Source organism: Haliotis rubra, unplaced genomic scaffold (genome assembly GCF_003918875.1).
Source record: "Haliotis rubra isolate DU_JTF1 unplaced genomic scaffold, ASM391887v1 Scf224, whole genome shotgun sequence".
Lineage (NCBI taxonomy): Eukaryota > Metazoa > Mollusca > Gastropoda > Lepetellida > Haliotidae > Haliotis > Haliotis rubra.
Window position 1 is genome coordinate 757421 of NW_025766270.1, and position 12569 is coordinate 769989.

Here is a 12569-nt window from a genome sequence, read left to right on the forward strand (position 1 = left end):
GATTTCTGAGGTCTGTAAATTTACCTAAAACTTGACTTGGATAATTAATAACCCATGTATTTGAAAATCTGTACAGTCAGACTAATTTGTTTCCTGTTAAACAGACAAGCTAACTCCATGTATTCGGCATAAAATTATCTGTATTAATTTGGTATTTTTATAATATCTTATTTTACTTTTTCTTCAAAAACAAGCAATCGTATGACTTTAAATCATCCTCGGATTAACTTGGAGAACATACAAGGGGATTGGTTGAGTCGCTACTGTCTCATGGAATTTTTTCATAAAAATATGTCAAACCACAGCATAAATTGGTCTGGTTGTTCAGGAAATAATGAGCTTGTTTTCAGTTTGCATTAGCATCTGTATATCAGCATTTAATGGCTCCAGTCAACAGCTTGGGTTTGTTGGAGTGATTTCTTTGATTATTCAGAATATTTTTGTTTGAAAATGGCTCATGTAACGTTGGTAGCTTGTATTTCAATGTTACACCATGTCGCCAAAATAATTTTATTTGATCGCCAAACATTGTTTTATTTTGTGTGAAGTATACAGCCCCAGCAGTTGTTGCCCCAGCAAGTCCAGATTCCCTATCACCCAACATTCTCCTGCATGAATACACCGAGACCGCGATATTTTCCTTCAACTATCGGTTCAAAATTTCCCAATCTGACAAGATTAAAATGTATGCAACTGAACAAATATTTTTTTATATATTGCTTTGTTTGCGCAGTAAATTCTGTTTTGGTTTTGTAAAAGAAATCATCACATGATAAAATATTTTTCTACTCTTCCGAAATGACAGCAAGCTAACTTAACCAAAGAATAACAAAATATGTCTGAAGTTTCGTGAGCAGTGATCAACATGTGTGTCAGTTTTCATATATGGTCATTATTGAAAATAAGGACATAAAAATTTAGTGTTAACGCATCATTCCTTTGATTAGACACTCAGAAGATTCTATATTTATGCATCTAAAAAGGTTATTCAAACTTCAGGATTTGATCGATGTTTAGATTTTTAAAATCAATTCCACGATCATTTATTATCAAAAAGAGCCTGTTGACATCTCAGTAACATTTTTAACCTACAAGATGGCTTGTCATTGATTGGCAGGAAATGTATTTTAAGATAAACCACTTTCATGAAACTTGCTAAAAATATAACTACAGTAAATGTTTGTGATGGAAGTGGAAGCGGCTCACTTGAAAAAAACAATACAACAGAACAAGGTCAATGACATTAAACTGGTACAGGCATACAAACACAAGTTGCCAACTGTAGGAGATTAGAGTTGTTGCCTAGTTCACGTATTTCCTTCAGTGAGGGGTCCCACCTGATCATCATTCAGTGGTAACAGGGAAACAATTGGGTACCAAGGCCTCCTTTCACAAAGCACTAAGGTGATCGTAAGTCACAAAGGTAACCTTAGTGCAATGTTAAAGAAATGGGAGTTAAGGTTTTTTCGTGAAAGGAGCCCCAGCTTGGAGTACCGGTATACAGATTTGTGGAACTGGAAAATGGCAAAAGTTGTTCATGTTTTAGTTACCTTTATTTCGGCCAGACCAATCTTTTTCTTGTCTTGCAAAAATCCTGCTTTAACAAGCCGAAGACATTGTTGTATGAATGAATAGAAATTAGGAATTGGTCAAATGTTAAATTTGAGATTACACTTCAGTTATATTTGAGATTACACTTCGGAGGGGAAGGGGGGAAGAGTTGAGAATTTGAAAAAATAAGAAATATACTTTAATCTGTAATTAACTGCAAAAGTTTAATCCCAAATATAACATATGTTACAGTTTTTATGCTTATACTGGGTTTAAGTAAGCAACTGATAATATTATCATGTTTTGATAGTACATTTGTAGTATCTGGTGTCAAGTCTCGACACCAGGTGTCATGTTCAGTTTGGGAAATTCAGCTCAAGTCAAACCCACTATTTTTTAACTTTGTCATTTTTCTATCTTTATCTTTGTTTATCAACTAAAGAAATCTCAAAGCAGCTTATTTCATTTTCCTGGTTTTGATATGATATAATTGTTGGGTATGTATCTTTGTGAATGTGGAGTTACATGATACAGATCCCATACATGAATAAGAATAATTTACCTTCATGAACTATTTGTATAATGTGAGATGTAAGAAGATAGTTATGGTATATTGATGTGATTATGCATGACAAATATGATTAGAAAAGAGAAGAGGTCTTCTCCTCAAGCCTATAAAGAGTCGACTGGCTTCAAGTTTCTGTTGATAGACTAAGCATTCATTATCCTGCTTCAGGGCTAATGTTGCATCGCACACACTCACATTTATGCCTAGTTTTGCTAAATATCAAGCCTTGTTTTCTCTCGAAACAAGGCGTTATATCCGACAATAAGTGGTATCGACTTAGTCTGTTTACATTGTTCTGTTAAGCATAATGACAGCTTGTGTAAATTTGGTTCAGTCTCTTAAATGACCAAATGTCTTGAAGTATACTATTTGCTCAATGTAGATTAAGAGTGGTCTCTCTTGGAGCCTGCTGTGATTTGATTGGTCAGCATATGCTGGTTGTGCCCTCTATAAATGGCGGAAATAAATATATTGAAATACATTACATTACAATCTGACTTTTTATCTTTTGTCGGTTTTTCAGCCACAGCACCTTACAGATAGTAAGAGCTGTTGTATGGAGCTTTTTGCCATATTCAAGCCTAATCACTGTATGGACATTAATGGACACATGTCCAGTGTTTTTGTCAATGCCGGAACACTATTCACTCTCAATCATGGCATTGAAACTCTTGAAGATGAGGACAATTTTTATGGATGTACAAATTTTAATTTTTTTTTTTTTATGGATATACAACTTCTATATTCTGTATAGGCAATGTTTCGACATAGATTCTAATGTCATTGTCAAGCAAGTGGTGACATTAGAATCTATGTCGAAATGTTGCCTATACAGAATAAAGTTGTATATCCACACCCCAAAAAATTGTATATCCATAAAACATTGTCCTCATCTCCTCAACTTCTAGAGCGCCAATCAAAGAAGAATTGAAACTCTTGTTATTGATTTCTCAATGAGTGAGTGAGTATGGTTTTACGCTGCTTTCAGCAATATTCCAGCAATATCACAGTGGGGGACACCAGAAATGGGCTTCACACAATGCACCCATGTTGGGAATTGAACCTTGGTCTTTGGTGTGACGAGCAAATGCTTTGACCATTAGGCTACCCCACCTCAAACCACTGATTTATATCATACACAACATCCCAAGCAGTTAACGTCTGTCTCATGCAAAAACAGAGGGTTCTAGGGGTATATTCTAACATGGAACTGCAACAGGTACTTAACAATCATGTAATTTTCTTAATAAAATTGATATTTTATACTTATCCTGACTCATGCTCTTTTGCTTGTCTTCTTCTTGCGAACATAGTGGAACACTTGTATTTCCCTAATTGAAGCTCCCTTCAATGTAAAATCACTAATTAGTACTCACCACGAAGTTACTTCCCTTTCCGAATGTGCGGAAAAGGAGGCGCCACCTCTTCCCACATGGTTCACTCTCTCCTGTATAACGAGCCCAACACTTGAATTTACAGGGAAATCCAAAGTGTTATGTGGGGAGGATGGAGAAGTGGAGAAGCGACCCAATGTACATGAAACATCAATACTGGGCTTAAGACTAATGTAGACTTAAGATATGTATATAATTAGCACAAAACTCCGTAGAGTTATAAGCTAGATAATACTGGTATGATATGTACAGAAGAATCTCGTGAGAATATGTCTCATCGTCTACGAGGGACTGTCAACTGCTGTGCGAGGACCATGGGACCGAAATGGTGAATACCTGAGACGTCTTCGTTGGTGATATATCTCAGATAGTGGTTAGCAAACACCATGTCGGATTTCCAAAAGCAGCCCTCCATAATGGTATTCAACGAGCAATTTCCGTGTAGAGCGAGTGTGGAAGCCAGTGCTCTGATTTCATGGGGATTAGATGCTCTTGGAGGGTCGAGTCCTGCAAGGCACGAAGTATGACAGTTCTGATCCATATCGATACGGTGGTACGAGAGACTTCGGTCTGAGTCGCTGTCGATAGAGGGATGAATAACCGCTTGAGTTGTCGTCGCCTCGTTTTGGATCGTCGTAGATAGATTTTTAGTGCTCTCACTGGGCATAATGATAGGTCAAGCGTATCATGAGGTCCGAGAATTGAGGAAAGTGCAGGGACATGGAATAATCTGTCTGGTTGACCTGGCAATTGATTCTTGGCGATAAAGTCCCATCGCAGTCCCATATGCACTATATTTTGATTGTCATCGAAACGTGTTCTCTCATAATCTAGAGCGTGAATTTCTGACATCCTGGCTGCCGTTGCTAGGGATAACAGGAACAATGTTTTCTGCGTCAGAAATTCAAATGATGTTGATTCCAGTGGTTTTATAGGCCTCACTTGTGAGGTGTTGAAGCACTATATTTAGATCCCATGCTGGAGCGCGAAATCTCTGTTTCTGGTCCTCCAATCGGAATGAACGTAGCAAGGCCAGTAACTCTGGCGTTTTCGTTAACTTGACACCCGTTCTCATAGTTATCACTGAACTTAGAGCTGCGAGATATGTTGACAATGTCGAGCCTTTTAGACGTTTAGTTTGTCTTAGGTAACAAAGGTAGTCAGCCAATTGTGGATGTGTAGCATTCCTAGCTGTAAATCCCTTTTTAACAGCGTAAGTCTCAAAACTATGCCACTTGTCGTCATACAAGTTGCGCGTAGAATTGCGTAAATCAAGCGTGACTGCTTTCGCCGCTCTGGCTGAATAACCTCTCTTGTTTAGACACACTTTAATACAGTCCATACGTGAAGTTGGAATGTTTCTGGGTTTCCGTGCGCTTGTTTGGTGTGAGGATGTACTAGTAGATTCGAGCGCTTTGGTAGTTGTAGTATTAGTTGTCCGATTTCTTGAATTAGAATGGGAAACCACGTTCTCGCTGGCCAGTAGGGCGCGACCAAAATCAGTTGGAGGCTCTGAGTATGTCTGATTTTCTGTAACACCTTTGGAATTAGCGCTGGCGGTGGAAACGCGTACGCGTTGAGGCCTTCCCAGGATATGCTTAGTGCGTCCGTTGCCCACGCTTGTGGATCCGGGACTGGTGATACGAATGTTGTTAGCTGATTGTTGAAGCGAGTGGCGAATAGGTCTTCTAGCGGAGCTCCTATTTCTTTGATAATCTGTGCAAAGATTTCTGTATGGAGCATCCATTTTGTCGGTGACGGTAGATGTGGCCAAGAGAGTGCGTCTGTTAGTACATTCTTGGCTCGAGGAATGTGACATGCTCTGACATGTATGTTGAGATCGTCGATTAGATCGAACAGTTGAAAGCATAGAGTCAATAGGTTCAATGATCTCGTTGAGCCTTGTTTGTTTACATAAAACGCCACTGTTGAGTTGTCGGTGTGAATCATTAGATGCGCATTCTGTAGAATGGTGCTCCAATGTAGTAGGGCGTTGATTACTGCTTTCATTTCTAGCATGTTTATGTGCAGCTTGCTCTCTTGCTGGTTCCATAACCCTGATGCCGTCCGGTTGGCGAGATGAGCTCCCCAACCTTGGAGTGACGCGTCTACATAGAGATGGGTTTTGAATTCCAGCTCTGTTAAATAGATGCCTTCGCAGACATTCGACCTCCTGGTCCACCATAGTAGATGAGGTCTGATGTGCTTCGGTAGACTGAATGGTTGTAGGTCGTCGAGATGAGTGTTGATGAGGACCTGTAACGGACGTAACTGTAGTCTGCCTCTGACTGTCATGTCTTGGGCTGACGTGAGGAGACCCAACAGACTCTGCCATTGTCGTAGTGGTAGCGGAGAGAGTAAAGCTTGTGGGATGGTCTGTTGGATCTTGAGCCATCGGTCCTCTGGTACGACGATACGGTTCTGTGTCATGAGAAATCGAATGCCTAGAAATTGCAGATCTTGCGTAGGTTCTAGGTCCGACTTGAGTAGATTTACTAACCATCCTAGCTGCGTTAGTAGCTTGATGATGAAGTTTAACTGTAGTTTGAGACGCTGTGGATCTTGATCTACTTGAATCCCGTCGTCGAGGTAGAACGCACTGCGTAGCCCTAGACGATGTAGGTAAGTGACGATAGGTTTCGTTACTCTTGTGAATAACCAGGGGTCGATGATAAATGGGAGTACTTTCCATTGGTAATGCAGCCCGTCTAGTGTAAACTGTAGGTATTTCCTGGATTCGGGATGTATCGGGATATGTAGATAAGCATCCTGCAGATCTATACTGGCCATGTAGTCCATGGGACGAACTAGGTGCCGTAGTTGAGGTAGAGGTATCATGCGAAACGTTGGCGGTTAGCGTAGATAATCTCTGTTGAACGTACTCATGTTGTAGATGAGTTGAAACTTTTCCTTGGAGTTTTTCTTGGGCACTAGGAAAACTGGGGAGTAGAAGCCTGGTTCGATGTTTACTTGATCCAGTACTTCTATGGCCTGCTTGGTTAGGAGAGATAAAACAGCTTCTCGTAACTTTGGTAGTTGTTGAGCCTGAAAGTCGAACTTGTGAGGGTTGACTGTAAGCGGAGGCGTGGCCTGTAGTTGGAATCGATATCCGTGTTGTAGGATGTTGGAGACATAAGGATCCTGTAGCATTCCCCAGTTCTCCCAGTGCAGTTGAAGGTGTCCACCCACTTGTGATGGTTGTACTGGAACGGCTGGGGGTGGAAGACTCCAGTCGTTCCGAACCCTTCCTTCATCGTTTATAGTTGCGGGAGCCTCTGGGTGCCCTGCCTCTTCCAGATCCTCCCCTGTAGTTGCCATATGGCCGACGAAAGGAATCTTTTCCTCCTCTTGAACCGGCCATCTTCCTGTCCCGTGCTCTCTATAAGCCAGTAAACTTTGATCTTCCTGAATATCTCTGTGATGTCTGCCTGATGACGCTAGCTAGCGTGTCCATCGACTTTATCATAAGGACTTCCCTTGAATCCTTGGTGACTTCTTTAGAGACTTTATCTATTCCTCCAGCAAAGATTGATGGCGTAGACCACGGGGCTGTGTAGAATGAAGATGTAAACTGTTCACCCCAACTGCAGGTAGCGAGGAGACCTTGACGACAAGCCAGAGTTAGCGCTGCGGATACTGATGTTAGATGATCCATTAAAAACTGCTGGTCCTTCTTCTGCATAAGGAGGGCCGAGTATATCATTCTGTCGTCTTCTGATGTAGAACCTCGAAATCTGGTGATGAGAGTTTCATTAATCGTTCTTGATCTGTTAATGCCGAAGAACATTCTTCTAGTCATGGTTTCGATCTGAGCCAGCTTGCGGTCGTCTATCTTATAGTTCTTAGTCTTGGCATCGTTGATGACTTTGAAGTTATCGTCGATTTCTTGTGCCTTGAAAATCCGGTCCATATTATGGGTTGAGAACTTTTTGGCGTTGAACTGTGGTAAGTGCGGCGCCTGGGCTTTAGTGGCTTTATGGAAGGCTGAGTCCAGATTCTGTGAGACCGCTGCTATCGGATCGATCGGAGGTAGGGTGATCGTATCTGCGTCGTCCTCCCTCATGAGATAGGTGTGGGCCAGGTTACCGTTCTTGGAAGGTGAAGATAGGTCCAGGTTGTTAACCATCCAGTAGCGTATTTCTGTGTCGGAGAAAATGATGCCTCCATCATCTTCTGTAACGGGATCGCTGATAAGAGGTTGATGCTCTTCCGATGGTGACTTAGGTGGAGTCCTGTATACTTGTACAGCTCTGCAGGGTGACGTCAACGGAGACATGTCTAGGGACTTCCGTGAAAACTTGTGAGGCGAATGATGTGGTGATCTGAGAGGAGATCGACAAGGTGAACGACGAGGAGATCAACGTGGCGAACGGCCTGACGAGCTGCGTCTGTATAGTGACCTTCGCGGAGATCTATGTGGTGAACGGTGATAGCTTCGCGAAGCTCTTGGGGAATCCCTCGATGACCTTCAGGTAAGATGATCAGCTGATCATCATACAGGCCCAGTTCTGCGGCGGGAACAATCTCAGCTGAGAAAGTCCTAGTAGACTTCATTGATTTCCCCTTGGAGGTAGACGCTGCCCTGGGGGTGCGGAGTCTGCGTTGTGTTGAAGTAGAAGCCCTCTTAGTCTTTGGCTGAGACGACGGGATGTCTGGGGATGCAGGACGCTTCTTGGAGACGGCAGACTGCGTCCCACGCCTCTCCTCCGAGGGTAACTCTAGCGGAACACCAGACAGGAGGGGGTCGTCCGACAGTAGTTGACTGGCGAGGGGATTCAGATGTATCAGCCATGGCTAGACTCTGCTTACGTGACCTATCTGCTGCGCATCTCAACACGCAAAGTAAATATTTGTCAAAAGCAGAATTAGACAATTTATTACAGTAACTGCAACGTGAAGAACATGAGCATGGTACAGTACAGCAGCAGCGGAACAACGTAACCTGCAAACAGTACATATTTTCATCAACATAAACTACTGAACAATCATGGCGTCCCGTGAATAAGCAGCAGAAATACGAATAAATATCAATACATGATTGTTGAAGGATACTAGCTAAACCTCTATAGATGACTAAAAGAGGTAACTAAATAAGAATAATCAAAGGATATAGTGTGTAGGGAGACACAGGCGCTCTCACATCCTGCTCACTGGGCGAAGAAGGAGAGAGTGAACCATGTGGGAAGAGGTGGCGCCTCCTTTCCCCGCGCATTTGGAAAGGGAAGTAACTCGTGGTGAGTACTAATTAGTGATTTTACATTGAAGGGAGCTTTAATTAGGGAAATACAAGTGTTCCACTATGTTCGCAAGAAGAAGAAGACAAGCAAAAGAGCATGAGTCAGGATAAGAAAAAATATTATAGACTTCCATTACGAAAAATGAATTCAACAATAATATACTCCTTATAAAAAAATAAGCTACAAGTATTTTCAGTGTAATATCTTTATCAATCTCGATAGTGATTTTTGCCAACATGTTACTAAAAGGTAAATATACAAAGAATACATAACCTTCAGTGACTGTCAGATTGATTTATCTGATAATATTGATAACATCACCCAACACAACCACCCTCAGAAACATGCAAAAAATGTGGCATGAATGTGCTCCAGTCTTCACACATGCGCTGTTATTGGTTAAAACCTACCAGTAAATCACCTGTAATCATTTCTCTGGCACAGCAAGTGGGTCCTAACTTCATTTTTATGGATGATAATGCCTGTCCATGGATGATAATGCTGAGAAAGAGTTGTTAATGATGTTGTTTAGATAGTCGTGTTTATGCTCTCCATGTTCACCCCCAGACTCTGGATAAACATGAGCAGGCGTTACACAGAGAATGGCAGAACATTCCACAACAGCAACTTTAAAGGCTCATTTGGACAATGCCAAGTCGTGTAGAAGCTTGCATTCGTGCTCATGGTGGTCATACGCATTACTGAACACTGCTTCACTGTCCAAACTGACTTGAACTTAAATGCTTTTCACGGATACATGCTTTTGATGATTTGCAAGTCTATATTTCATTTTGTTAATCGTGTACATGTTACAATCAATCTGTCAAACCAGTCATTTGACCTAATGACTAAATCATTTAAGTTAAAAAATAAAACACAAAAAAATGAAGTGAACACTTTATTTATCCAGTTTCAACATAGAGTTTTGCATTACTTGTTTTGACAAGTGAGACTTGCATGACACCGGCTGTTGCACAGAAGATTATCCTTAAAGCATTTGCATTTCTTGGTTCTACATCTCTTGCTACCAGCACAGTTACACTTTACGAAACCCTGGCCTCCTGATAAAGACTCGGCTCCAACAGCAGTACGAAGGGATACTGAAGTTTCAGTGTTGACTTCTGATAAAGTTAAAGTTTCTCTGGTCACTCACATTGGTGATCACACCCAGAATGTTCCCCTCATCACCATGACCGCGGTCCACTGCTGGAATGGGAATGGCCGTCTTCTGTGTGAACATCTCAGCGACTGAATCACCCATAACTAAATGTTCAGATGTGTAAAGCATTGGGAGAAAAATCCGATTCAGTATCCGGTGACGTCACGATGGCCGGACGCAACGAAACGAGCTCCCGTGGTGTGATGTAAACTTTTCAACTCTCGTGGAATTCTGTTTATGTATTGGGACCGCAAATGAACGGTATATGTGTCCCAAATAACTTTAACCAGCTAACAAATGCAATTTTGTGGATAGATGGCATATTAAACTTGAGATACATGACGGATTGAAATCTGAACATTCTCGTGTGAAATATCGCTCATATTTAATGTGATACAGTGTGTGGTGTGAACTACTTTCACATTCACCTTCTAAAACTGCCTTATAAACATCGTCCTAATTCTGTCTAAATTGATATTTGAAAAACTATCAGCTGAAAATTGTTCGTATGAAGAAAACACCTGCAGGGAAACATATACGTTCCGAAGTGTCAACACCAGATTCTGAGGACGTTAAACGGCAGTGTAATCTAAGTTTTGACAGTTCGGACACGTCAGTCATTATGGAAGATAATTTGGAAAATGGCTTCAGTGATACCAATTCATAAGAAAGGTAATATAAACGAATGTAACAACTACAGACCTGGAGCACTAACTAGCTGTTTAGCCAAAGTATTTGAAAAATGTGTTTTCAAATATGTACTTAATTATCTCAGAGACAATAACTTATTAACAAATCTTCAGTCCGGGTCTACCCTTGGAGATCCACCATCTTACCAATTGACTTACCTTTATGATTTTATTGCTAAAGAATTAGATAAAGGGAAGAAAATACGAGCAGGTTTTTTTTTTTAACAAGCGTTCGATAAAGTATGGCACAGAGGAATCATTCAGAAATTGAAAGCTTACGGTATTTGTGGTAAACTACTTTTATGGTTTAAAAGTTTCCTCGAAGACAGAAGACAGAACCCCTTTTATGAGACAACATTCAAAACAAATACCTTGCATTTGATGGATTGACTAAAATTGTTCAGGCAATCAGTCTAATTGGAACTCTAATTTTTTACTCATTTGACCAAATGACTGAAACATTTAGTCTTTTAACAAAAATGACTGAGCGTTTCAGTCATTTGGTCAAATGACTGGTTTGACAGATTGCCTGTAACATATACATATGTTTCACCTTTCTATTGCATCATTCCATGATTTGCAATTTCAGTAAATGAAAATGTAATGAGACTGAAAATTTGTGTTGCTTAACTTTTTGTGAGGAGTATATTACAGCCACAATAGACATTCGGTCATGGTTGAACTTGAGATCCATGGACTCCTGTCAGCAAATACACAAGATGTAGAAGGGATCGTTGTCTGTCCCTCGTGAATATTCCGCACTTTAAACTAAGCAACACTGGAGTCACACTTCCATGAAGGAAAATTACAATGTTAAAAGTGCATTGCTTTGTGTGACCCAAGTGAAGCCTCTTCAAAATATGACAGTTTGGCTTATTTTATGGTTAGCATAAAAGATCTGCTTGAAAGATTTATTTTAGGACCTAATGACAATAAATCATTTCGACTGTCATTTCAAACAGGTTTACTGCATATTTTTAGACGTAAAAGCTTGTTATAAAATTAAAGAAAGATGTTATCAGAGCTATATTCAGCTTTGTTATGCTTTCTATGAGATTTGGATGGATGTCATTAAACATATTGAAGGTATCATGTTTATGTAACATTGAAGGACACAAAGGGCAGTGACAGGTTCGTTCCTCAATGGCCATCACGAGTACAGGAAGTTACTTTTGTCCGTATCATACGTTAATGTTGTTTTGTAAGAATGTCCTTCAGCAAGAATTATTCATCAGTAGTGCACTCCTGTAACCAGGAACATATAATGACATCCTGTAACCAGGAACAATATACTGACATCCTGTAACCAGGAACAATATAATGACATCCTGTAACCAGGAACAATATACTGACATCCTGTAACCAGGAACAATATACTGACATCCTGTAACCAGGAACAATATACTGACATCCTGTAACCAGAAACAATATACATCCTGTAACCAGAAACAATATACTGACATCCTGTAACCAGAAACAATATACTGACATCCTGTAACCAGGAACAATATACTGACATCCTGTAACCAGGAACAACCAGGAACAATATACTGACATCCTGTAACCAGGAACAATATACTGACATCCTGTAACCAGAACATATACCATCCTGTAACCAGGAACAATATACTGACATCCTGTAACCAGGAACAATATACTGACATCCTGTAACCAGAAACATAAAATGGCATCCTGTAACCAGAAACATATAATGGCATCCTGTAACCAGGAACAATATACTGACATCCTGTAACCAGAAACAATATACTGACATCCAATAACTGACAGTAACCAGAACAATATACTGACATCCTGTAACCAGAAACAATATATACATGTAACATCCATCCTGTAACCAGAAACAATATACTGACATCCTGTAACCAGGAACATACTACATCCTGTAACCAGACATCCTGTAACCAGGAAACAATATACTGACATCCTGTAACCAGAAACAATATACTGACA